At 48.3% G+C, this 27,282-nt stretch overlaps 1 long non-coding RNA gene and 1 other non-coding gene across 2 annotated transcripts in view; one reads left to right on the top strand and one right to left on the bottom strand.

Annotated features, from left to right (window-relative positions):
- Nucleotides 1-1,037: 1,037 nt before the first annotated feature.
- Nucleotides 1,038-27,282, bottom strand: part of LOC132646725 (uncharacterized) — a 53,989-nt gene continuing 27,744 nt past the window's right edge. Inside the window, exons 2-3 of the long non-coding RNA XR_009584977.1 lie at nucleotides 24,532-24,614; nucleotides 1,038-1,327 (exon numbers count right to left, since the gene is read on the bottom strand). This is a non-coding gene — a long non-coding RNA (uncharacterized LOC132646725). The remainder of the gene's footprint in view (nucleotides 1,328-24,531; nucleotides 24,615-27,282) is intronic.
- LOC132646951 (U6 spliceosomal RNA) lies at nucleotides 25,196-25,302 on the top strand. Its single transcript, XR_009585273.1, has one exon. It is a non-coding gene; the product is annotated as a U6 spliceosomal RNA (small nuclear RNA).

Here is a 27,282-nt window from a genome sequence, read left to right as displayed (position 1 = left end):
CCGCGGAGCGCAGTGGATCGTCCCTGCTCTCGCAGGACCCACCCCCGCTGAACTCTACCCCAGGGCTCCGCGAGCAAAGGGTCGCCCAACGCTGAGGAAGAGAGTCGGGGGACGAAATGAAGCCTGTTCTCCGGCCCCCCGGGCCCCCGGCCCCCCGGGCCCCGGCCCTCATGTGCTTCGTTCCCGAAGAAGGAAAGGCAAGCGGTCGTTTGGGATCGACGGAGCCGGCAGTCTCAGAGCTCATTTTTGTCTGGCTTTTTTTTTTTTTTTTTTTTTTTTTTTTTTTTTTTTTTTTTTTTTTTTTTTGCGGGTCTCCCGGCCTGTCGGTTCAGGGAGCTGACAGTATAGGCTGCGCTTGTTATCTGGCGGCAGCGCCAACCCGAGGCGCTGCTACCCCGACGCTGCAGGCAGCGGAGAAAACCGACCGTAATTCATGCCTGGCAAGGGCAGGGCTGGCCCGCGGCAGATAAAACTCTGAGAGCGGCGCCCTGCCTGCAGCCTGGCTGACTCCTCTCCCCTCCCCCCTCGCTCGGTCTCCCCCTGGTCTCCTGCACCCCAAGGCACGCCTGTCTCGGGGAAAATAAAATAAAATAAAACGCCTTCGCAGGTTCTGGTCCTAAGAATTAGTTGCCCCGCGGTTAGCGTCTGGGCCGCTACTCTCATTGGTGTAACCCCCCAAACCAAAACGCTTGTTTTACTGGAGTGTAGGACGGGTGGGCTATACGGCTCCGATAATGGTTCCTAGGTATCTTCTTTCCCGTGGGCAGGAAAGCAACTTGTAGAAGATCTCAGTCTTAAAGGTAGTTGTTAACTATACCTGAGTATCTTCCTCCGAGCTGGCCTTCACTCCCGCGTTTGTTGTCACCCCCAATCCAACCCCCCCCCCTTCCAGTGCATTCTGTGGCCTCTGCCCAGGAACCCCGCACACGTTTAAAAAAAAAAAAAAAGTGTGGCTCAGTGGGATCCGCCGGCAATTAGCTAGCCCCAAACAGTCTTCTTTAATAAAATGGATGTGCTATGAAAACCGATTACCCGGAACGATTTATTTTTGTGGGGATTCACCAATCACCGGGAGGGCAGCGGAGAGAGAGAGAGAGAGGGAAGAGGTGTTTTTGTCCCTGGGTGGGGGTGGGGTCTGATGGATGGACAGAAAGCCTCGTTCGGGGATCTGCTAACCTCCGAAGAGGCCCTCTCTTCTGCGCCATCGCCGCCGAACCTCTGTGGCCTTTCAGTGGGGGACTAGGAGTCATGTTTGAGAAATTGCCTGGGAATCAGTCGTTCGGGGAAGATTTCAAAGCTTTCCAAGGACAAGACCCACAGTTTAGAACTAGAAAACAAACAAACAAAAAAACTTCAGCTCCAGAAGATTTAGAAGCGATAAAGACTAAAAAATAAAAATAATAAAATGCTTCGGCTTTCCAAGGACTTTGACCAAACTTTTGCAGAGTCCTTAGCGCTCGAACTGGGGCTGCTGAAGGAGCCTTCCCGGAAGATGTTTTTCCCTTTCTTGCGAACTCATTGACTTCAGAGGTTAGGGCGTTCGTCCTGCGAATTCACCCCGAGGAACTGGCAACTAGAGTCTGCGGCTTCTTGCCCCTTTTCCGCCCATCCCCCACATGCTCTGGGTCCTACTTTTTCGGCCTGGCTTTCTTGTGTCTTTAAATTCGGGAGGGGTGAGGGGCCAGGATCCGCGGAAGAGGGAGCTCCCTCTTCAAATGGCGCAAATTAATGCGATCGGGACTTGAGGGCGCACTTGGGGAAGATGAAAGCGGAGGCCTGCCGGCTCCTACCAGGACTCTATAATTATAGATAATATATCTCATTTCAAAGCAATTAGACCAATCAGGCGTAACGAACCACTTTGCTGCCTACGAATAACAAAGGCGCACGGTTATTTAAGCCTGGAGATGTCAAGCAGACCCTGAGGCTCCAGGGGCCCGGACCAAGGTCCTCCACCCCGGCTCGGCCCACCGCGGTGCGGGCAAGACTGCCCCAAATTTCCCCTCGCTCTGCCCGCCGACTGAGCGCCCCTCTCGTCTTTTGCCCCTGGCCTCGGGGACACGAGCTGGAGGGCATGGGAGAAACCTCATGTCAGGCCTCTGGTCAGAAGTTTCGAAAACTTTAGCTGACTTAATCCTTCCTGCTCTGGGACATCGGAAATACTTGCTCCCTCGCCGGGCATGAAAGTGGGAGAACCAGAGAGTTAAAGCGCCTCGCTAAAGGTCACACATCTAGCATATCAACCCGATGGTAGCTCCGAACTACACAAACTCTTCTGCCTGTCGTGCGCTTTTCAGTACCAGGAGCAGCCTCACTTGGGCGCCCTCCAAAAGCCAAACTGCATTGAAATATTAAGGGTGCCCCTGCAGTGCTGGGTGGACCCGCCCTCAGTCCCGCCCAGTCCGGGAAAAGGATCTTCCATCCTGCAATTACTAACCTTCTGACAGTCCTCTTCGCTCCTCCCTCAGAAAAAGCCTGGGCGCTGCTAAGATTCCTCACGAATTTACCAAATGTCCAGGCTCTTAGGTCTGTCTGACAAGAAAAGGCCTGCGTTACAGGCCTTATTGTATTGTTTCTGAGATTTGGTTTGTCTGCTTGAAGGTGGGCAGAGACTGGCGGGAAGGACGATCAAGAACAATCAAGTTCCTCTTGTTCTAAGGAACTCCGACAAAAGACGTCAAGGAGGGATGGCCTGGAGAGATGGCTCAGCAGTTAAGAGAACTGATTGGCCTTACAGAGGACCCAGGTTTAGTTCCCAGCACCCACAGGGCAGCTCACAGTCCTCAGTAACTCCAGTTCCAGGGAAATCCATCGCTCTCTTCCGAAGTTACACACATGCAAGCAAAACATTCACATTAAAAATATGTTAAATGATTTTTTGAGTTAATTTTGTATCCATCCACTTTGCTGAAGGCGGTTATCAGCTGAAGGAGTTCTCTGGTAGAATTTCTGGGGTGATACTTTGACTTCTTCCTTTCCTCCTTTAGTTGTCTTATTGCTGTAGCTAGGACGACAATGCAACCAGTCCTGTTGAGACCTGATAGCCTAGGGTCTATCTATAGAAGGGGAGGAGGACCTCCTCTATCAGTGGATGAGGGTAGGGGCATAGGGAGAGAAGAGGGAGAGAGGGTGGGATTGGGAGGAGATGAGGGAGGGAGCCACAGCAGGCATATAAATTGAATAAATTGTAATAAATAATAAAAATATTTAAAATTAGCATATTATAAATTAAAGTTTTAAAAATATGAGGATCACCTCCCTATGGTGCTCACTCAGGGCCACACAGTGGCACACAGAGCTTGAGAGACTTGAGCTGAGTTCTTTGGAAGGCAAGTGGGGAGGCTGAGGGGCTTAGAATCAGGCTCTAGAAAGAGCCCAGGCAGGCAGTCACCTAGGCATGGGCCACTGTAGCAGGTGGGGTACAAGGGACAGGTGCCAGCCTATAGGGTGGGGCAGAGCATGGAAGTCATCCTTGTGAGGCTTCAGCACTCAGCACTCACTGGAGTGAGCAGGGGACAGATGGACCCTGCTTTTTCCCACTCTCCTCCTGGTGGGCCCAGGTTTTTGTTTTGTTTTATTTTATATTTTTTTTAATACTCCTTCCTGTCTCTGCCTGACTCCGAGTATCTATCCTCAAGTCTCTGAAGGTCTCTGAGCTGGTGGCATAACCCCATGTGGAGACCCAGGTCTGGCTTCCCTTCACATCTCCCTTAGCTTGGTTCACTTTTCCTCAAACTTCTCTAAACCTCTTGCATTCCTCCCCCACCCAGTGATTCAGTCTGAATCACACCCTTTAAATCTCCAAGAAGCTAATTGGACCCCAGTTAGTTCTTTCTGGAGAGAGCTGGTGACTTCTGGAAGAGCAGCAGGCACCCTCCTGGACAGACTGGAGTGTCCTTTCTTTGGATCTTCCATCCCTTCCGCTCACTCCCTGCTTGACTTTCAGCTAGTGGGTTTCCTGGATTCTGGACCTCCATTTCCGCAACTGAACCATGGACCACACGTGTACTTTCCTGTAGATTCCTCCTTGAGAACCAAAAGGAAGGTACCAAGGGCCATGATAGTCCTTGAAAGTTCCTTCTAGCAGGTGAGTTGTACATGACTGCCCAAAAAAAGAAAAAAATAAAGAAGAAAAGAAAAAGAAAGAAGAAAGAAAGGAAGAAAAAAAGAAAGAAAGGAAGGAAGGAAGGAAGGAAGGAAGGAAGGAAGAAAGGAAGAAGGAAAGAAAGTTGGTGATTGTTAAACATTTGGAAGGTAGCAAGTGTGACCAGGAATTGGCAGGTCAGCATGCAGTATGTCTCTCAGGAGAGGCTGATGGCTTATGCCCTGGACAGGTACAAGGGCTGGATTCCAGGTGTCCCCTCTGGGCTACTCCATCCTGCTGACAGTTTCTACCCTCTTGCATTTTACCCTTCAGACCTCTGGAAAGAAAGCCACCTCAAGGTACTGTGTATGGCTCTCCTGGGGCCTTTGCCCTCCTTGGATCTAGTGAGGGGTTGTTGTTTGTTTGTTTATACCACCTCAGAGCCTTCCTGGGTCAACCAGAGGAGCCTGTGGGTAGTAGGAAGCCACCTATGTGCAGTAGGCACTCAGAAAATTGATAGTGAATGAGTAGGGGAGTTGGAAAAAATGGAAAATGGAGCCCAGTGGTCTGCAAGATGCAGCAGGTGAGTCTCTTGCCACACCCCTGGAAGGTCCTGTAGCCATGTCTACCTGTCCCCTCAACTTGAAGATGGCCCTGAGGAAAGGGTAGTTTAGTCATCTGTGTGTGTGTGTGTGTGTGTGTAAGGGCTTTGTGAACCCGGTGGCCAGAAAAGTGATCTAGGATTTGCAGGCAGAGCTGGGAATGCTCAGACTTCCCTTTAGGTCTGGCATGGGGTGGGTGGGGAAGGCTCGCTAGAGATTTCCTTCTGCTCCCATTTTCCATGAAGAATGAAATCCCTGCCCAAGCAGGAATTGTTTTCTCAGGTCCCAGAGCCACAACATGGCAGAACCGGTTAAAATGCTGACCAGTCCCTCCCCCAATCCTGTGCTCACTCCAAATCAGGAAAGTTAAAAACAAACAAACAAACGAACAAACAAACCTGGGGTATCTCATGCCCCTCTAAGCCAGGTCATTCTTTGGCAGCTAAGAGTCAGGGAGGGTTTCAGCTTGGACAGAAAGGTGGGTGGTTCCCTGAAGCTCTGCCCCTGGCAGGTTCAGAATGCCTGCAAGGCTGGGCTCCGAGCCGAACTAGATGCTTGGGACTAAAGGTGAGTGGGATCCGCTTCCACCTAGCACCTGCTACCGGCTGGGTGCTTTCTCATGAAATTCCCACAGAAGTTTCCCTCAGAGCCCCACACCGTTTTCCAGATGGGAAGCGGTGGAGTGCTCCTGAAGTTGAAGCAGGATTCAAGCTTTCCCGGCAGTGCTGCCAGACCAAGCAACCACAGTCCTCCATTAGCTGTCCTCCATTAGCTCTGCCTTAGGGGTATAGGTGGGGAGGGCCTCTGGAGTTAAGATACAGTTCTCTCCGCAGCCCAAAGAGAGGGGGTGGGTGGAACTTCTTTAGTCAGGTTGACTCTGGTGCACAGCCAATCCCTGCAGAGTCCGGCCCCTTTCAGCTCCCTCAGCTTCAGATTCTGCCCCAAGGCCAGCCTCAAAGCCAAGAGCTCTGGATGATTGATCAGACCTCGGCAGCCCACTTTCAGCAATGTCCTTCTTTTGGAGACTGTATGAAAAAGCCCAGTTGGAGCATTAGGAGTGAGAGCCAGTTTGGGATACATGACATCCTGTTTCAAAGACAACAAAACAAACAAAGCCAAGAAAATAGTAGTTACCACCATTGTCGATACCATTCACGTGTTTGAACTAGTTCAGTTTCAGTAGCTACTATTTTTAATCCCTAGTTCACACACAGGGGAAAAAGTTAAAGAGCTCATGGTATCAACGAAACTTCAAATCACAACGCTCCAAGAGGCCTTCCAGCACTCTAGGGATTTGAGTTCATTGCTGCTGCAGGGGTGCACTCCACTTTGAAGGCCCCTGCTCTGGACCCCTTGTCACAATAGCCAGGAAGCCAGGAGTCTGCTTTTGTGGCAAAGGACTTCCTAGTCTATGTCAGGTGGCCAGCAACAGAATGCCCCACACCCAAGGGTGCCTGAACGGATCCTGAGACCAGTGCAGCTCCTGGTGTCAGAGAGGCATGGGTGGGTGGCTACTGAGAAATTGCAACGTTCATGCCACTAGAACTCTGGCCTAGAACATTTACCATGGGTCAATTGCATTTGTGTGGGTCAGGGCCAGAAAGCAGAGCCCGCCCATCTGAATGTGAATAAAATAATTTTTTTGTTTTGTTTTGTTTCCCCAGGCTAGCCTCAAACCCCAAATGTTCCTGCCTTATGCCCTTCAGTGGCTGATTAAATATACAGGACCATGTCAAGTCACATATCTGTTTCTCTTTGTGGCACACACGCTCGCAGGCACATTTGAGATGAGGCATCATGTATTCTAGGCTGTCCTCGAACTCACGATGTGGCTGAGGAAGACCTTGAAAGACTGATCTTCCTGTTCTTCCACCTCCCAAGTTCCAGGATTACAGGTGTGTGCACCACTGTTTACGGCTTATGCAGCAGCACTGGAGGTGAAACCTGGGGCTGCCTTAATGTTAGGCAAACACTCTGCCCACTGAGCTACATCCCCGCTGTCCAAATTTCTTTTTTTTTTTTTTTAATTTTTAGATTTTTTTTTTAATGTATATATGAGTATCTGAATGTCTGTGTGTGTGTGCATGTCTGTGCACCAAATGTGTGCCCGGTAGCTGATTAGGTCAGAAGAAAACATCAACATCCTGGAACTGGAATTATGGGTGGTTGTAAACAGCCATCCGGGTGCTGGGAATTGAACTTGGGTCTACTGCAAGACCAACAACTGCTCTAAGCCACTGAGCCATCTTCCCGGCTCCCACAAATATCTCTCTCTCTCTCTCTCTCTCTCTCTCTCTCTCTCTCTCTCTTTCAGTCTCTCTTTTCCTTTTTGTTTTTGAGACAGGTTTTCCTGTCTTGGAACTCATGTAGACCAGGCTGGTCTCAAACTCATAGAGATTCACCTGTCTCTGCCTCCTGCGTGATCAAATTAGAGACATGCCTCCACCACCACCTGTCCAAAGTGTGTGTGTGTATGTGTGTGTATGTGTGTGTGTGTGTGTGTGTATGTGTAAAGAGAAAGTTGAAGCTTTCCCTGCTAGGCTGCTTGCTCTGTGAACTTGAATCTGGTTCTCACATCTGCCAACAGAAAGAAGAAAGCTCCAGTAGTTAGACTCTGCCTTTCACACTGGCCCAGTATCTGTCCCCACCACGCTGGCCACTAACTCCTAACGTGCCTCCCAGGCCTGTTTTCTCTCTGTTTCTAGAAATAGGCAGGGGATTGGTGGACAAGCCAGAGAAGCCAGGACCTGTTAGAGCCTGGGGCATTTCTAGACAGACAGGAGAGCAGAGTTAGTATCAAAACAGCTTTCTCCAGTGGCATTCCCAAGTCAGCAAGAAGCAAAATCCAGCAGAGCCCCTCCCTTTGGGGGTACCACAGCCCCCTTTGTCTTCTCTGTCCTGTGAGGGCTACAGGAACACCCCACCTGACCAGGGACACAGCCCATCCCTGCTGAGACTCCAATCTGATCAAATGCTGAGGCCCTGGCCACAGTCCAATTAAGTGAAAGTAGATCCAGCCTTATCGTGTTCAGGCTGTAGTCCCTGGGGTGGTCCTGAGGTGGCCCCAAAGGGTCCCTGTCTGTTTGATTTTCCTGCTCAGACACACTTGTTTAAACAGACCCCCAGGGTTTTCAGTAACCAGAGACAGGCCTGGAGTGTGATTGCCAGGTAAGGGAGGCCCTTCAAGAGATGCTGGCTGGGGGCAGGGGAATGAGAGGAGAAACGAGGGAAAGGGGGTTAGAGAAAGAGAAGAGTGAAGAAGCCACCATCAGAATGCAGAGGATTCCCTGGGCTTTGCTCAGTCGGTTCAGACCCTGGCCCTTACAGCCATCTGGAATTTGTGTCCTCTGAGGAAGTTGCTGAGTTTTCCAAGATGGCCAGGGCCAAGCCCAGAAGACTGTGGACATGGGGGTGCAGGAAGGAGAACCCTAGTACCTTTGAAAGCAGTCACACTGGGGGGGGGTGTTTTCCTGGATCCAGGAAGGTAAACTGAGGTAAGATAGACACGTTCTCTCCCAACCTGCTATTCCAAATCAGGAATGCCTCAGAGATGTCTGAGGCAACACTTGCCATGTATGGCCAAGGGTAGAAGGCCATGGGCTTTCAGCTGTGTGCACAAAACCCTCCAAAAATTCTTCCTCATTCTCAGTCCTAACCTTCTTAACCCATCCTCCCCTCATCTTCCATTGCCGCTGTCACCCATGATTCTTCCTCCCCACCCAATAGGATGGGGTCTCCTTTCTGCTCTAAGATCACTCCTGGGTTCTTCAGAAATCCCACTGCCTCAGTTAACTTCCAGGTTCTTCACTTCCTTTGGGACTTCTGCTCTTCAGAGTTGCTTCTCCAAAAAGGCTTCCCTCATCTTCTAGAACACAGATGTCCACCCTAGAAATCCCTCCTGCATCTGCTTTACTTCTGTGGCTGCCACTGACAATGAGTTACTGTTATTTATCTCATTCCTTGGAGCTCTGGCCCCCAGGGGAAATCTTCATTTGGTTCAGGCTGTCTCTCCACTTAATACAGAGCTCAGCACACAGTAGATGCTCAATAAAGAGCTTCAAATGCTTGGGTCTGTTCCCCACACACTTTGACTTTAGGGATGTTACCAATCTCTTTATGTGTCTGTTTTCTCTTCAGACAAGGCAGGACTATGAAGTCTCCCTATCTTCTGCCACCACGAGGCATAAACTAAAGATGGTTGTAAAGAGGTTTGTGCATGGCCTGTGCACAAGGAATCCTGTAGGACATGGACACATGGACGTTTCCTCTAGTGGACCTTCCAGAAGGCTGGGGTTGTTGTTGTTTTGTTTGTTTGTGGAAATGGAGGTAACCACAGCGGTCTCAGGTCTGGGTCCTTCTGGCACATTAAGATATTCAACCCCAAATTCATTGCTGCCTCCCAACAACCCTCCAAGCTGATCAGATGTCCAAGTCTCATAAGTAAAAGGACAAAAGGCTCAAAAGAGTCACAGGGCTGGGTAGTCCCTTAGCATTGCTGTGCTTACCGGACCAGGGGCTGCTTGGCTGTAGCCAACACCATGAGCCATATGCAGGACCATTCTTTTGGGAGGTTGTCCTCATGGCAGGGACAAAGGCCAGGCAGTCTCCCTCAAGAAGATCAGCATGAGGAGTGAACCTGAAAGAATGAGCTAGTTTATGCTAAGTGAGAGGGGAAAGGCAGGAGGTAGGGAGTAGAAGCAGAGGCAGAGAGGTGGGTGGCCTGTGGAAGTTTGTGCAGCAAGGGACATGGATGGGAGTTGAATGGTCATTGCATCTCCATCTTGAAAGGCAAATATGGAAGGTAGCTTTGGCCTGACTTTCAGACTTCATCTCAATTAAGATCTGTAGTGAGGACAGGAGAGGAATGTGGTGGAACTTCCTTATCTTCTGGAATATCACCAGGATCCTTAAGTAGCTCACCCAACTGGAGGAGATAACAGGCCTGAGAGGCTGTGGTCCATGGAGACAAAAGACTGTACTAGCTGCTGCCTGAAAGAATGGTATCTGGACAGAAGTGCTCTGGAGGCCCTAGCTGCTCAGTCTCAGGGAACAAATGAAGAGGGATTGGAAGATGTTATAACAGCCATCAGAGAGAGCACCTGTGTTTCTCTACCAGCCAAGCCAAGCACATATGGGGGGTGGGTCCTTCATGGAAACCTCCACTTTCTACTGGACTCAGACCCTGAGTAGAATCAGGTCTCCTAGTGAGAACTGAAAGTTGGTGCTTGTAACTGTGCCACGGAATACATAATCCCATCAGCCATGGTGTGCTTTCCAGCTAGGCTACCGTTTACCCTTCATCTTCAATTCACCTCTAACGTTGGGGTGGCCCTCATGCTTCCCTGTTTGGGGGACAATGAGCAGAGAGACTTCCAGAGGTGGTTTCATTCTGGAAGATAGTGCCCATGCTGAGTACCTTCAGCCTTGCCACAAAGAACTCTGAGTTGAAGCTGTGTATGCATGCATGTGCTTGTGGGGTGTGTGTGTGTGTTAGAGAGAGAGGCAGAGAGAGAGAGAGAAGAAGAAGAAGAAGAAGAAGAAGAAGAAGAAGAAGAAGAAGAAGAAGAAGAAGAAGAAGAAAGAGAGAGAGAGAGAGAGAGATGCACATACCAGAGGACAATCTTGGGTGTCAATGCTATGGAGCCATCATCCATCTTTTTTTTTTTTCAGACAACATTCTATCCGTGGCCTGGAGCCATCAAGTAGGCTAGGCTAGCCTGACAGTGAACCTCGGGAATTTGCCTGGCTCTGCCTCCCCCAGTACTAGAATAACAAGGGTGCGCCACCACAGCTGGCTTTTTCCATAAGGGTTCTAGGGACGGAACTTGTGCTTGTATGACCAACGCTAAGCCATCTCTCTGCCCCAGAAGCTATAATGTTAAAGGCATCTCTGACTCCTTAGTCAACTGGGACAGATTCCCCAAACTGGACAATTGAAAAGAAATTGATTCAGCAATCTAAATCAAGGCTTAAGAAGAGTTTTGCTCTGAGACCCCAGGTCCAACTGTTATTCCTCTCCTGACTTCAGGGGTGGCCGCTGTCCTTGGAAGCCTTTGGCTCTTAGCTGCATCACTCCAGCCCCTGGCTGTTTCCATGGTGTCCTCTGTGACTGTGTCCAAGTTTCTTCTTGGAAGGACACCAGTTGTCCTAAATTAAGCACCTCTCTGCTCCATGACCTCATCCTAAATAGTTTACTTCTATGGGCCCCATTTCTAAAGAAGGACATCTCTTCCAGTAATGGGTTGGCGTGCCTACATGCCTTTGGCAGAGGGGAGCACAACTAGACTCACGACAAGCCACATGTGTCTCTTCTCAGCCCTGTGGGGAGTTCTGTGACTTGGTTGGATACCCATGCTGCAGAGAGCAAAAGAGCAGTACTACCATCCCTGGAGATGTCATGGCATGCCGTCTTCCTTCCACCAGGGCTTCATCCATGTTTGCCTGACTTGTCATCATGGCCCTGTGTGTTACAGGGGAGGACTCTGAAGTCTGTCAAGATTCTTCAGCAAAGCTTGCCTCTGAAGCAATACTGGCTGTCGAAATTCCAAACCAAGCCCTGTGGGTCCCTCCTCCTCCCCTTCCCCCAAAGGTCAGGGTGGCAGGCAGGATAAGGCAGAGGCGGGGCAGGTGGGCCTGTCCAGGCCCTGCTGACTCATGGGAGTGCTAATGCCATTGCAGCCTGTTGTTGCGGTTGCCAGGGAGCTGATTAAGATGTCACGGAAGATTATGATGTCAGGTGCGGGAGTCAAGCTCCAGGGGGGTGACTGCTAGGCTGGGAATGTTACCCTGGCAACTGAGACAGGACATCCATGCTGAGTAGGGACATAGCCTAGTAGGAGGGGCAGGGGGTCCCGGGTGATTCTCCTAGTCTTTCTGCTCCATAGGTACAGCTTCGGGAGGGGGGAGGGAAGGTTTACCCTTTTTGAATATCTTGCCTTTCTCCCCAAGTGGGAGAACAATCCCATCTCTGTGAGGATTGAATGGGATTGACAAAAAAGTCACCCCCCCCCCCCATTCACAAGTGTCTGCCAAGTCCACAGGGGTCCCTAGCCAGGCAGGAGCTCCCATGCTCAGGCATGGGCAGGCTTGCCCAGAGGTGGGAAAGAGGTGCCAATTTGGACTTTGCCAGGTGCTGAGGCTATGGCTCTCAGGGCCACGCTCTGTTGGCAGCCTTTTGTATGCTGATATCAGGAGAGTGAGTGGCTCCCTCTGTCTTTCTGTTCCCAGCACTCACACTCACTCACCTGTCACTTCCACTCAACCCTGAAACTTCTTTCTCCCGGTCCCTAAAGTCCAGCACCCTGCCCAGTGCAGACAGATTAATAAGGAAGCAAATGAAGATGTCTCAGATTTTCCCTCTTCCTCAGAACCTCTGTCTCTGATAATGAAACATCCCTCCTTCACGTGGCAATCCTTCCCTGGACCTCATTATAACCCCACTTCCCCAGATGTGACTTACATTCACCCACTAGCTCTTCTGTATACCCACCAACATACCTACCTATCTATATGTGTGCCTCTACCTTCATCCTGTACCAACCCCTCCTACCATCCATTCATCCATCAAGTATCCACTTCCCCGTTCATCCTTCTATCCATCCTACAACACACCTTTCATTTTGTCTAATCACTCCCTTCCTGTCCATATACTTTTTTGTCTAACACCTACCCACTCACCCTTCCCATCCTCCTCCCTACCCACGCACTGAGGCCACAGCCACCCATCTATTCACAGACCCGCCCATCTATCCCTCCTACCATCCACTCATTCATCACTTTATCTGCTCACCCATTATCTGCCACACAATTCACCCATCCACCACACAATTCATGTTATCTAACTCTCCTTTCCTATCTACTCCTCCATCCATCCATCCATTTATTAGTTCACCCAACCAACCATCCACCCATGCTTTCATGCACCTATCCATCAATCATTTTTATACCCCCCTAATTCCTTAGTCTATGCATGCATGCACGTATCCCTTCATCAGTTAATCCACCCATTTATGAGTCCAGCTCTCTACCCACCTGCCAGTTCATACATCCCTGCAACAAGGCAGGAGATGCTAGCTGATAGTATGCCATGTGCTTGGCCCAAGGCATTCACAGAGTCAAGTCAGAATGGAACTCTGGCTCTGAAGGGTCCTCAGCCAATCTTGTAAGGATAAGGGGATCCAAATGTCCCTGCATATATAGGTACCTCAGCTATGGGGAGAAAGGAGGTCTGCAGAAGATGGAGGAAAGGTAGCATTTGGAATTACAGAGGGCTCTGGAGCATAGGTGATGAGTGAAGGTGCACCTGGGAAGCACCCCACTTTCCCATGTCCCCCAGCTCACATTCAAGTCCCCATCCCCTGGTGGAGCCCTTATCTAGGTTCCTAGCGATTAAGCTATTGTCTGTGTCACAAGCAAGTATGCAATAGAACTCCAATGCCAGCCCCTTAGGAAAGCTTGCCAGCCCCTTTCTGAATGCCTCAGGTACTTTCTCTTCCCCTCTGCACTCTCTGCACCTGCTGTACATTCCTTGCTAGATGGCCGTTCCAGATAGCAAGGACATTTCGGTTAGACCCTGATTTTCCACAGTTCCAGGAACATGGTGGATTCTCAGAGCATCTTTCCTGGGATGCTGGGGGTGCACAGGACTCTATGAAGGGCCAGAGGACTGTTCCATGCTCCCCACCCTCCTTGCAACTCTCCCAAGCTGGCTGGTGGGTCTAGTCTCTGGGTGCACTAGCCATTGGACCCACAATCTCCAACTACTGCCTGCAGGGCTGGTGTGCCTGCAGCACCGGCTGATCCTCTAAGGGGACACACACCGGACACCAATAGATAATTGAACAGATTACACAGAGAGTGGAAACGCTGAAAGTTGATTTACCGTGCGTCATCCCTGCTTCAGGGATTTTATTAGAAATTGAAGAATGGCTTCCTGACTTGAGGCCATGTGTCACCTCCGACAATCGCCAACGCAGTGCTGGCTCCCAAGGTGTCTGCAGTCGCTGCATAAGTGCTCAGTGAGATAGGGGCAGCAGCAGCTCTAAGCAAGGTCACTGCAGAGAAGGGGCCCTTCATCTCCTCTCCTCCCCCTCCATCCCTCCACATGGGGAGGAGCTGTGGGCACATGGTGGGTGGAGGAGAGTCCTACAGCTGGTAACTCACCTCAATATCAGATCCCTCTCTGTCTTGCCCCTCATACCAGCCAGAGGTGTGCAACTCTGAGACACCAGGCTGCTGAGATGAAGGGGGAAAGCACCCGAGTGTCTAAAGTGCCTTCCAGGGGGCTGGAGAGATGGCCTGGAGGTTAGGAGCACTTGCTGTTCCTCCAGGAGACCCAGGTTCAGTTTCCAGCACCCTCACATATGCATTCTCAACCATCTGCAACTCCAATTCCAGAGGACCCCTCTTCTGACTCCGAAGACACCAAGCATATACACATGGTACATATATATGCACACGAACAAAACATGGACATATATGTGTATATATAAAATAAGACAATAATTGAAATGTCTCAGAGTACCAGAAAACCTCTGGGCCCCCGTAGAGGTCCACCTGCATCCAAGCAGTTCAGTTCCAGGGGATGAGAGGAGCTAGAGCAGAAAGCCTGGCTGCTTTGCTGACTTGAAATTTCTGGTGACAAGGGGAGCTCCCTTGAATACTATGCACACACAGTTGTGGCTTTACCTGACTTCTCTCTGTCTCTCTCTGTGTGTCTCTGTCTCTCTTTCTGCAAGCCAGGGTTTTTCTTTGTAACCCTGGCTGTCCTGGACTCACCTTGTAGACCAGTCTGGCCTCAAACTCACTGAGATCCACCTGCCTCTCCCTCCCCGAGTACCGGGATAAAAGATATGTACTACCACACCTGGCTACATGTCTCATCACCTGACACTTGGCTTTCTCCATTTTCCACCATGCTGGAGAAAGTTAGTATACCAGTCCTTACTGGGGTCTTAAGCTAGACAGTGGAGCCATAGAAGAAGAGAGGTCTCATGTTTCTTGCCCTGCTCTGGGTCTTAAAATGAACGTTCTTATTCAGAGACTACCAGCCTTCTTTCATCAGCACTTTCTGTGTTTGGCTGTAGTATACTCTCCTGCTAGGATGTAATCGCCATAGCAACAGTACAAGGGGCAGGGAGTGCTCATGAGGGCACGACCCCCACAGTGAATTAGTACATTATAGCACAGTGGGCTAGCTTTTGTGTCAGTGGGCTGGCACAGGCTTGTCATCCTGAACTCTCAGGAGACTAAGGCAAGAGTATCAAGAATTCAAGCCCAGCCTTCTGAGGCCGAATTTCATTTTAAAAAAAAAAATTTTTTTTTAAATGAGTTCAGCCCCTTTCCTCTCTTATGTCAAATCATTTGGCAGAAGGCTGACCCTGTCATCAGTGGGGGAAGTATTCCTGGTGTCCCACAGGCTCACAGTGCCTCATGCTGTCAGAGTTTGAAACTGGGCTGTTGGAATAGGAATAGGCACAGGGGCATCCCTCTATCATACTGTTGTTTAAGGTCACCTTTCTCTTTTACGTTTCTTTCTTTCTTGTTCTTTCTCGTTCTTTCTTCCTTCCTCCCTCCTTCCCTCCCTCCCTCCCTCCCTCCCTCTCTCTCTCTCTTCTCTCTCTCTCTTTCTTTCTTTCTTTCTTTCCTTCTTTCTTCCTAGACAGTGTTTCTTTGTGTAGCCCTAGCTGTCTTGGAACTCACTTTGTAGACCAGGCTGGCCTCAAACTCACAGAGATATAGGTGCCTCTCCCTCCCCTAGAGCTGAGACTAAAGGCATGCCACACCATGCCAGGCAAGCATCCTTCCTTCCTTCCTTCCTTCCTTCCTTCCTTCCTTCCTTCCTTCTTTCTTTCTTTCTTTCTTTCCCTTTCTCTCTCTTTCTTTCTTTCTTTTCCTTTCTTTCTTTCTTTTCTTTCTTTTTTTTTTGAGTCTGGGTCTCATGTAGCACAGGCTAGTTTCCAATTTCCTATGTAGCAAAGAATGATCTTGAACTTCTCTCTCTGGAGTCCTGGGATCACAGCGCCTCCATGCCCAGTTGATTCATTTAGCCCTAGGCATTGAACCAGGACCGTGTGCACGTTAGGCAAGCACTTTACCCACTAAGCTACATAGCCAGCCTTAGAAACACCTCTTCATTCCCTTGTCCGTAGACATCTGTCTGTCTTCATTGGTAGAATATTGGCTAACTGACAATACGCTAATTTAATTTTTTTTTTAATTTATACATTCTGGGAATGGATCCCAGGACCTTTTACATGCTAAGCAAGTGAGTTATAACCCACATCCTTAGCTCTTGGTTTTCTGAGGTAAGTTTGGGATTACAGGCCTGTTGGACTGAAAAAAGTCTTTCTGGAACAACTAGACATTTATGAGAAAGCAAACAAAATGTAGGGGTAGAGGGGAGAATGAAGGAGGGAGAGAGAGGATAGATAGATAGATAGATAGATAGATAGATAGATAGATAGATAGATAAAATGAATGAATGAATAATAAATAAATAAATAAATATCCAAGGTGTAAGAGTAAAACACAAAACCATATAATCCCTAAAAGGTAACAGTAAAGAAGAAATGACCTTGGTTTTGGCCAATATCTTAGTCACTTGTCTGTCAGTGTGACCAAACACCATGACAACTTAAGGGAGGAAGGGTTTACTTGGGCATACGGTCCCAAAGGTTAGATAGAGTCCATGACATTAGTTGTAGCGTGGCAGCAGGCAGCAGGCAAAAGGCTTGGTGGCAGGGACAGGAAGCAGAGCGAGCATACTGGAAGTGGCAGCAGAAGGCTTTTAATTCTGAAGGCCTGCACCCATATAGTACCAAGCTATAGTTTACAGCAAGTCTGGAGTGAGCTAGGTGGTCCCTCCCACTCTGTTTTTGTCAATATTGAGCTGCTGACTGGGTCTCTTGGCCCTCTGTATAAACTCAAAATGATTTTTTAAAAAAAAAAAAACAAAACTATAACACAGTCTCCTGGAAAGTGCCTCGTCTCTATAGAGGGAGTTGAGACCTGACATCTTGGCAATCTGGAGTTTTCTGACACACAGTGGGAGTCAGCACCACAGGGTCAGCTCTTCCTGATTTTCTTCAAGGGGTCTTTCAGGTTTTTTTCACTTAGGTGGTTTTTGTGTTTCATTAGAACCGCAGCTATACAGTTCACCTTGGGGGAGAGAGTGTAGACTATACTGTGTTTATACCTTCAACTTTCCCCTGTTCCTTTCTGTCTTAGAGAAAACAGTTGACTCATATGTCAGCATGTACACTTCTGTAACTACCGTTTCATTCTGTGAGGTTGTCTGTGTGTCTCCATGTGTGCACATGCATGCCTCTTCACTGCCAATTTCTACTCTTGGAAGTCAGGAGGAGTGTGTGCCTGTATTGTTAACTGTTGGCTCCTCTTGCAGCAGGTTTGACCTTGGCATCCAGATTGCATTAGTTCATTCTCTCATTGTGGCAAAACACTCTGGCAAGAGGCAATTTAATAAATGAAGGGTTCCTTTGGCTCACAGTTTGGGGCAGTACAGTCCATCATGGTGGAGAAGACATGGAGGAGACAAGAGTAGAAGGCTAGCTGATCACAACGCATCCTCTCTCAGGATGCAGAGCATGAACAGGAAGTGGACGGAGGCTTTAAAACCTCAAAGCCTACCCTCATTGACCTACATCCTTCAGCAAGTTTCTACCCCTAGAAGTTCCACAACTTTTCCAAACAGCACTGCCAACTGGAAACTAAGTGTTCAAACGCAGGAGCCTATTTCACATTCAAACTACAGTGACAATATAATAAAAATCAATAATAGCTTAAACGCATGATTTGTTAAGTTTTAAAACCAATTTGTGGACAAATTTGCCTTTGTCTGGTCAGGATGATACACCACAAACTTGGTGTTTCTGTACTTTTGAACCTTTGTGAAGGGCAGAAGTGTAAGGTCATCATGGTCAGGTTGGTTCCTGGTAAGATTATCTTAGAGGGCACTCTTCCAAGCTTATAGAGGGCTGCCCGTTGCTGTTTGCTCACAAGGCCTTCCCCACAGGTCTAGTCCCTGTTTCTTTGGACAGTGCTAGTTTCGTGGAATTAAGCTCACCTTCATGACTTCATTTAGCTCATCATAAGAGCCCACTCTCCAAATAAAGCCACGAGGCAGGGCTGGGGCTCCAATGTATGAATTTAGAAAGGAGTGGCAATATTAGCTTTTTTATCCTTCTACAAAATTTCATTATTTATTTATTTACAGAGCAACAACCAGACTCCAAATGCAGGGGACCAAAGACCATTGTTATGTAAGGTCAGGCTAGAGCATGGCAATTGTCTCTGGCATTGAACCCTTCTGTTCAGAGCTAGGGTTGGTAAGCAGGGTCCAAAGATGGAGCACGCATCATGAAATCTCAACAATGTGGTCCTCTAAATAAGACCTGCACAATCACAATGACGCCATTCGACAGACCAGCATGGATGGGAGAAATCTCACAAGGCCTTGCCCAGAGATGAACTACAGGCATTAATAGATGCTGAGAACAGTCTTCTCCAGTGCCAAGCCCTGATAGGTTATCCAATATGAGCAACACTTAAGTGGACTGTCTTAGTCAGTGCTCTATTGCTGAGAAAAGACCCTCTGATCACAATAAATCTTATAAAATAAAACACTTAGCTGACTTACAGTTTTAGAGGTTTCATCCATTATCACCATGGTGGGAAATATAGCAGCTTGCAGGCAGACATGGCGCTGGAGAGGTAGCTGAGAGTTCTATATCCAGATCTACAGGTAGCAGGAAGAGAGAGAGAGAGAGAGAGAGAGAGACACTGGGCCTGGCGTGGGCTTTTGAAGCCTCAAAGCTCACCCCCAGTGACACACTTCCTCCAACAAGGTCGCATCTATTCCAACTGCACCTCCTAATCCCTTCCAAGTCACTCCCTGACAACTAAACATTCAAACATATTAGGGGGGGTCATTCTTATTTGAACCACCACATGGACTCAGCAGGTTTCATTCATAGGAAAGAAGGTAGGTAGGCAGTAGGTAGGTAGATAGATAGATGATAGATAAATAGATAGATAATAAGTAGATAGATAGAGCAGGTCATGATGTTGAGAGAGAGTGGGAAGGGTAGCAGAGGAGTTTGAGGGGGGAGAAAGTAGGATGGAAATTATATATATATACAGTATTCATATATAAAATTCTCAATAACAATAAGAAGACAACTGGTAAAAAAAAAAACAAAGAGATACAGTATGCTTTGTCTACAGTATGCTTTATGACAGTTCATGTCACCATGCAAATCTCCCTGACATTCCAATTTGATTGTACATGTTTCAAAGATGTTATTAAATAACACACTTATTTTGTCTCTCTTTGTTTAATGTTCTACGGGTAAAATCTGGGGTGCTTATTAAATGCTGCACCACTGAGCTTACAGCCCAGCCTAGAAATGGTCAACTCTTGAAGCCTACTAACTTATCCAAATGTATGTAACACAAACTTTTTTGTTATGGATGTTTTAGTTTATGATATGTGCACATGTTTTTGTTAAAATTCCAAGTTGGGGAGTTTAGTTTGTCCATACCTGTTAAGTGTCTTGTGCAAAGCGTGGTCTTTTCCAGGTGGAATTAGCTGAATTTTGAGGACTTTGAGGGGTATAAATATGAGAGCCCATAGGAAGACGATGTGGCTGCTTGGAGGAGGACTGCTTGCTGCTGGTTTGTTCTGCTTCATTTGCTGTTTGCTGATTTGCTGGTTGCCTGGACTTCTGGATTTCTGGACAACCGATATTGGTATTACCCCCAAAAGAATCCTGTGACCCTACCCAGAGGGAAGTAACAGAGAGAACGCCATCTCTGTCTCCACTAAACTTCTTTCCCTCCTACCCAGTGTTGGGAGGTTGGGAGGTAGAAGCATTTAACAAACCCACTTTTGCCCATAAAGTTTACTGTGTACTTGTTAGAATACTAAGAATCCAAGCTGCTTCAGTGCCGAACCACAGTAGAGAGGCTGAGTAATTACAGACAGAAAGGCCTTTTGAACGGTACCATTTAGGAAGTAAGTGTTTAATAGAAAGCACTCAACAGTGATCTATTCTTATAGTTTAGGATACAAAGAGATACTGCATTAAGCTAAAAACAAACAAGAAGCAGAACTGAACTGGCAATATGAGTCAGTGGGGAAGGGTGTTTGCCACCAAGCCTGGGAACCTGAGTTTGATCACTGGAACTCACATGGAGAAAGAAGAAAATGGATTCCTGCAACTTGTTCTCTCACCTCCATAGAGTACCATGGCATGTGCATGTACACACACACACACACACACACACTAAACAAACAAATAAATGTAATACGTTTTAAAAGCACAATTTTAAGCTTGGTGTAGTAGCACATGCCTTTCATCCCAGCACTTGGGAGGCAGAGGTAGGCAGATCTCTGAGTTCAAGACCAGCCATGTCTACAGGTGAGTGCTAGGGCAGCTAGAGCTACACAGAGAAACCCTGCCTCACCACCTGAGGCTCAAAAAAGAGGAAAGATCCAGAGAATGATTCAGAGGCTGTGCGGAAGCAGTTTTACATCCTAAGAGGGCTGTGGGTGTGGAGATGAGGGACGCTGACAGACATGGAGAAGGAGTGTTGATGAAGCTTTGAGGCTGAACGAGTGCCAAGCTCTTTGGGGAAGGTCCTTCTTAAAACCAGGAGAGAAAGAAGGGGGAGGAGAAGAGAGAAGGAAAAGGGAAGAGGGAAAATCTGTAGAAGAAAGAAAAAGAGGAGAAAGAAAGGAGGAAGGAGAGGGGAGAAGAGTAAGGAAGAAAGGAAGAGGGAAGAGGAAAAAGGAAGAAAGGAGAAGATGTGAGGAAGAGGAAGTGGAGAGAGAGGAACGTAGGTTTAATGTGGGGCTGGGATGCTAACCAGTGAAGTCAGGTTTCCTCTGTGGCCTGGGGCCAGCCTCGTTGCCCTTCAGAGGCCCTTCCAGGCTTAATGAGGGGCTGTGGTGCCTGGAGACTGCCCATTACTGAGCTGAGTTTATTTTGAAATCCAAGATAGGAATGGCTGTGTCTCAACCAGATATGTGTTTACACCTCCAGGCCAGTGTTGCCAGAAATAGACACTTTGTCATGAGGTCAGAACTGGATCCAGGCCCCAGAGAGTGGCTGGACCCCAGGTCAAACAGGGGAGAAGAACACTTTCCAAGGCCCCTCAGATGTGTGCCGGACAGGATGGGAGCTCTGGGGTGGGAAGTGCCCTGGGAACTGTATTGGGGATTTGTGGTTCCATAGTCCCTGGGAGGCCACTAGGTTCAACTATGTGCAACAGAGCCACGTCATCAGATGTCATCAGCATTGAGACAAGGAGGGTGATCAGGACTGGGGACCCAGCATAGGCTTTTGGGGGAGTGACATTATTGCTGAGGATTGGAGTGGGGACCACTGAAGGCCTGTGATGAAACAAAGGTTGCTGTAATCAACAACCACAAACCAGAAGGGCTTCAAAGACCAGAAATCCACCCTGATTCCTCTGAATGCCCTATAAGAGACTTGTACCCTCCCCATCTTCCTGGGGTGACTGGAAGCCCTTGGCTTGCAGACTTAACCTAATCCTTGTTCTCTTGTATCTTCTCCCTGTGTGCCTCAGTGTGTCCTCTGTTCCTCTTATTCTACTTGGACCCTCTGTAACTCAGTGTGCCATCATCTTAATTATAGCTGAGAAGAGCTGTTTGTATATAAGGTCACCTCCACAGGTCCCAGGTGAACTTGAGTTGTAGGGGAGGAACACTGTTTAACCTGACCTGTGTGAATGGTGTGGGACCGAGCCTTTGACATGGGGGTTACTAGCTAGAAACAGACTGAAGGCGTGGGCCAGGGTTCTATTGAGGCATCCCAGGAGGCCACCCTGAAAGTAAAGACAATGTATAAACACCCTCTTTTCCATGGCACAGGGATACGTTGGAAGAGAGTTCTTGCAGAATGGGCCAGGAGTCAAATATGGACCTCTGGATGGCTATTGAACTTGAAGGGCTTTCAGGTCCTGGCTTCCTCTTCACTGCCACGTCTGAATGCTCTGATGTCTGATGGGTCCTAGATTTATTCTTTAGCAACAATAAAGCTGAAGAGATGTGGCCAGAGTAGTGGCGGTGCCTTGTTGGTGTCTAATGGTGTTTGTCTTCTTCCTCCAGTGGACCTGTCCCTGGAGACCATGAGGCTCTTGCTCTGACTTCAGGGAAGCTCTCCCCCACCCCCAGTTTTGCCAGCCTCACCTTCACTCTCTCAAAGTTGCAGATCATCACGGGCTCTCTGGGCTCATGGGGACTATGGAAACCTGGATCCCAAATCAATTGCCCTTCAAAAGGCTGGTGGCCTGGGTATTTATGGTTGTGTGTGTGTGTGTGTGTGTGTGTGTGTGTGTTACTTCTCTGCATCTGCTTGGCAAGGCCATGGGGCCTGCTGACTTGATTAAATGTCTGCATGTTACTGGGAATGGATTAACATTTGGAGTCAGTGAGCTCTGACTAAAGCCAGTGAGCTTCCGGAGTGCAGGTTGCCAAAGGCCTTAAAGATACAGATGGAGGGTCCCAAAGACAGTAGGGTCTCACTAGAACATGGCTCAGAAAAAACAGCCCCCCCCCCCTCCAAGGCCATGGGGTTTAGACTTAAGACCATTGTGTCATTTCTGTCCTAACTTCTCCTCTGCCTGCTGCTTTATAGAGTTCAAATTTACCTGCCCCACTGTTGTACAGGTGAAATCCTTAAAGTCTCTCTTTGAAGCCTACAGTTTTGTTTTGTTTTGTTTTGGTTTGGTTTGGTTTGGTTGGTTGGTTGGTTTTGCATTTTTGTTTTTTAGTTTGTGCTTCTTATATAAGCTCATCATGTGTAGACAAGGCTGACTTTGAACTCAACTGTCCCACCTCAGCCTCCTGGGTACTGGGATTACAGGTACTGCCAAGCCCAGTTGGACTACACATTTAGATAAATGAATAAACTGATGGAGGGAGATGATAAATGGATAGACTGTTGGGGGAGGTGTGGACTTGGATACATACACACATACATATATACATACATATGTATATATCCATATATATATTCATATATACATACATGTGTGAGATGGGTGAGTAGATGAACATATATACACATATATGTATACATGTATATATACATATATGTGTATCCATATATATTTATACATACATCTATACATACATGTGTGGATAAATAAGTAGATGGGTGAGTAGATGACTAGACAAACAAGTAGGTAGACAGGTGCATATGTAATGTGTACACAGAAGTGTGTGGATGGATTGACAGATGAATAAATGCATGGATAGCAGATAGATGCATCATCTTCTTGGTTTCAGACAGTTCAATTCATCATGGCGGGAAGGGCATGAGCAGTTTACCTCATGTCAGGAAGGAGGGAGACAAAGGGAAAGAGGGGAGGAGAGGAAGAAAAGGAGGGGGAGGAGAAGAAGAGAGCACATCTGTGCAAATGCTTGTACAGTGTCTCTTCTCCCACCCTTTTATTACATCTAGTAGCCCAGCCTATGGGGACGCTGCCACCCACATTCCACCCAAACACATCCATGGTAATTAGCAGAGTTGTGCCTTAGCGATCTCCTAGGTGCCTCTCAGTCCAGCCACAACGTGAGCACAGTATGTGCATACATGGTGAATGGGCAGGTGGTGGATAGAAGGACGAGGGTTAAAGGGCTAAGATGGCGGAAGGAAGAAGTCTTGCTAATGGTGACACTGGTCCCTGTTTAGCACCACCAAGTGGGAACCTGATCTCATAGCAGCTGAACCAATGAATGAATGGCCTGGGACATGCTTGGCCAAGGCAGCAAGCCAAACTCCATGAAGACCCATTCAGTGATCCACCCTCTCTGCCCTCTGAGCTTCTCTACTGCCGTCAGCCCCAGGGAGGGAGAGTAAGTCATATCTTCTGTCGCTTTAAATGTCTGGGGACAATACTGGTACAGAGGAAGCTGTGACAGCTCCCACATACACACACGTAGGGCAGATTTGGGTGAAAGGCACACATTCAAGGACGGGTTCATTTTCCACTCTGTGGACCCATGATGCCATCATCAGCTCGCTCACACATGTATGTGATATCTGCTCCCCATGTCAGCTTCCAGGCTGCTAGTGAAGGGGTACAGTATGAGCTTACATAACTCCAGTGACAGGACTCTTGATTTGTTTTACAGTGAATGCCTGGACTTCAAGGAAGTGTCCTCCTGTGCCAGCCTTAGATGGGCTCCAGGATCTTTATCAACTAAATGTAGGACATTCAGTAATAATAAACACAGACCAACCACAGAGCTTATCTTATTCTTATCCAAAGGAGGTGGCCTGGGTCTCCATTTTGCAGATGGGAAAACCAAGGCTAGTGAGCATAGATGAGTTGCCCAAGGCCGTGCAGGTAGAAAGGGGTGCTGCTGGAGCTTGAACCTTAATGTTGAAGCTCTCTAGCCGCCATTCCTGACTTCTGTGTACAGCTTGGGGTAGCTGTGCCCCAAGCTCTCTCAGAGACCTACAAGGTGGAAGCTGTTATTATACACCCTGGGCCACTCAGAGAACGTTACAGGGATTCAGAGTTCTTGGCACTGTGAGTAGTAGCTGAGCAAGGGTGGTGTCCATCTCTGCTAAGAAATAGCGCCTAGATGTTCATTCGTATGGCTTGCTGGCTTTTGACAGTGGACTGACCAAGGTTGGTCCGTGACAGGATCCTGGATCTGGAGAGCTAAGGTGCATGCCTTGCAATGCAAACAAGGAAGGGGGTTATGTGCTGGGAAGGGCTGGGATTATCTTCTCTGGCTAGGCCCTTGAGCCTTCCAGCAGTGGAAGCCCTCCTGCCTCCCGCCCTTACCCTTTGGTGAGTTGTCACAGCAACTACTTGGGCATGTCCACGGAGTCTCCTTCAATAATCTGGGCCTCTGATCTTCGGCAGGACTGTAATGAAGGGACAGTTTGTTAGGGCTGACGTTAACGTGGAGGAACCCAGCTGCCTCACTCATGTCATTTAAGAAGTCTGCTCAGACTAGCCGACAGCAGGACAAACTTGCGAAAATATTTATTTGTTCAGCTTCCTGTGGTGAGAGCCAGCGTTTACAAGATCAACTCTTTGTAGTTGCTGAGGTTTTTGTTTTTTAAGGAAAGAGCAGTATCTCAAGACCTGATTATGTCCACACCCCCTACCCTGACTCCATTTGCTCAATCCAAGGCCAATGCTAGTAGGTCCAGTGTCTAGTGAGCAAAAGAATTCTCCTGGAGCTGGACTGTGCTTGGCTGAGTGATACACACAAGGTTCCATGAATAAAACACTCATGCCCCCACAGGCAGATATGGTTTAGTGGGGTACTCAGGGTCACAGAGCACTGGGATGTGAGTTCACATCCAACTGGAACTTTCCATGGGTTGAAGAGTTCTCTCTGGCAAGGTGGACCTGCCCCTGCAGGAACTCCAAAGTTGGGGGGGGGGGTAGTGTGTGTTTTAGATCTGTCTTGTCCTTAAAAAAAGAAAAAATAACCTAGGTGCTCACTTCAGCAGCACATACACTAAAATTGGAACAATGCAGAGAAGATTAGCATGACCCCTTTGCAAGGATGACGTGCAAACTGGGGAATTGTTTCATATTTTCCCTTTTCCAGCAGTGGCCATACTCTTCCCTGGGGGCTATACCCCGAACCATTGCTGAGGTCTCCCGAACCAAACAGCAGGGCTGAATCTTTGTTCCCTGTAGCCTTGGCAGTTTTTCTTTCTTCCCTATGGCACAGGGGTAGGACTCAGAGCTTCACACATGCTGAATTATTTTACCAATGAGCTACGCTCCCGACCCCTTATTGTTTTTTGTCTGTTTGTTTTGTTTTTTTTTTTTAAATCACAGGTCATCCACTTGTATCCTAGCTGTAGCCCCCTCCTTCTTTCCCTCCCAATCCCACTCTCCTCCTTACTGTTTTTAATAAAAGCTTTTCTTGTAGATCATAAAAGAAAATTAACTTGGGGCTGGAGAGATCAGGCCCAGCTTTTAAGAGTGCTTGCTCCTCTTCCAGAAGACCTGAGATGGGTTCCCAGCACCCAGAGGACCCGATGCCTCTGGCCTCCGAGGGCACCTGTCTTCACACGTACACATGCTCCCATACACACACAGGCACCACACACCCCACACAATGACACACACATACTCTCTCTCTCATACACACACACCACACACAATGACACACACATACTCCCTCTCTCATACACACACACCACATATTCTCACACGCACGCCCCACACACTCATTCAAACACACATCACACACATAAACACACGAAATCTCACACTCTCACCCCACCACACACACACACACACTCGGAGAAAATAAAAAATTTTAATGAAAAAAATCAAAGTGGATGGTACCTGGGGAATGGCATTTTAGTTATATTTTGTACCACTCCACATATTTGCACACACACACACACACACACACACACACGTACCCACAAATACACACCCATGTACTTGAAGGCATACATGCACATGAACACACAGAGATGATGGGATGGGTGAATTATGAGAAAATCTGCCAGAAAACCAAAGCATAGAGAACTGCTGTTGGATTTGCTTCTTCTTCCATGGAATCTGGGGTAGATGGAAGATTCCAGACTCTAGAAGCTCAGATGAGTCTGTTCTTTAACAGAGCCTCCCTCCCAGCCCCTAGACCTCATGTCTTTGGCCCCTAGACCTCAACTTCAAGTGTAAGGCTCCCTTTTCTTGGGTTGCCAGGCTCTAGCTGTGGCTAAGGGACTCAGTCACCATCAGACCTTGAGAGAGTTGCCTAACCACCGAGAACCTCAATTTTCTCTTCTGTGAAATGGAGCTAATAACCCACACACTTTCATCACTGGGCAGGAGCGGGTGGAAAGAAGAGCTTGTCAAACACTGAACAGGCTTTTATCATGGGCGGTGCTCCTGTTAGAAGAACAGACTCTGGGGTTGGGCCAGAGGTTCCGAGTTCAGAGTCTGAGCCACTCATGGGACCACCTGGGTCCTGCTTGCTCACTGTGTCACCAGTTGCTCATCTGATAGGAACAGGACAGTCCACATTCACACTCCTTTGCTTCCCCAATCCCCAGTAGCCTGTGTCTCCAGGATGTAAGTTTTATGTACCTAACCAGTGTCTTTCCATGCCCAGGTACCCGCCCAGGATGCAGAAGTAAAAAGGGAGGGTTAGCAAGGCTGGGAGGCTTTTCCAGGCTTGAGTCCTCAGTGGCAGTCTGGCGTCACATGGTGCCCTGACCAGCTTTTCCTGTCCTGGCTTTGGGTGGTATGAAAGCACCTGCCTACAGGGATTTCCTGATGCTTTCACCATTCCTTAGCCCCTCCTGTACACAAGGGGCTCCTCCGCACCCCACACCTCACATCACACCTCACATCTCAGCTCCCACAGAGCCAAGCCCTGCCCCAGTCAGATTCCAGTCACTGTCCAGCTCAGCCACCAGGCGGCCAGCAGGCCAAGCAGCAGGAGGCGGGGCAAAGACTACTCTGCCTGCTTGGAGCCTCTCTCAGCAGGAGCCAGGACCCCAACTGTCCCCTGGGGTCAGATCCATCACTCGGTGGCTGTACTCCATCAGGCAG

Source organism: Meriones unguiculatus, chromosome 12, assembly GCF_030254825.1.
Source record: "Meriones unguiculatus strain TT.TT164.6M chromosome 12, Bangor_MerUng_6.1, whole genome shotgun sequence".
Classification (NCBI taxonomy): Eukaryota; Metazoa; Chordata; class Mammalia; order Rodentia; family Muridae; genus Meriones; species Meriones unguiculatus.
This window is presented reverse-complemented; position numbering and strand designations above follow the sequence as displayed.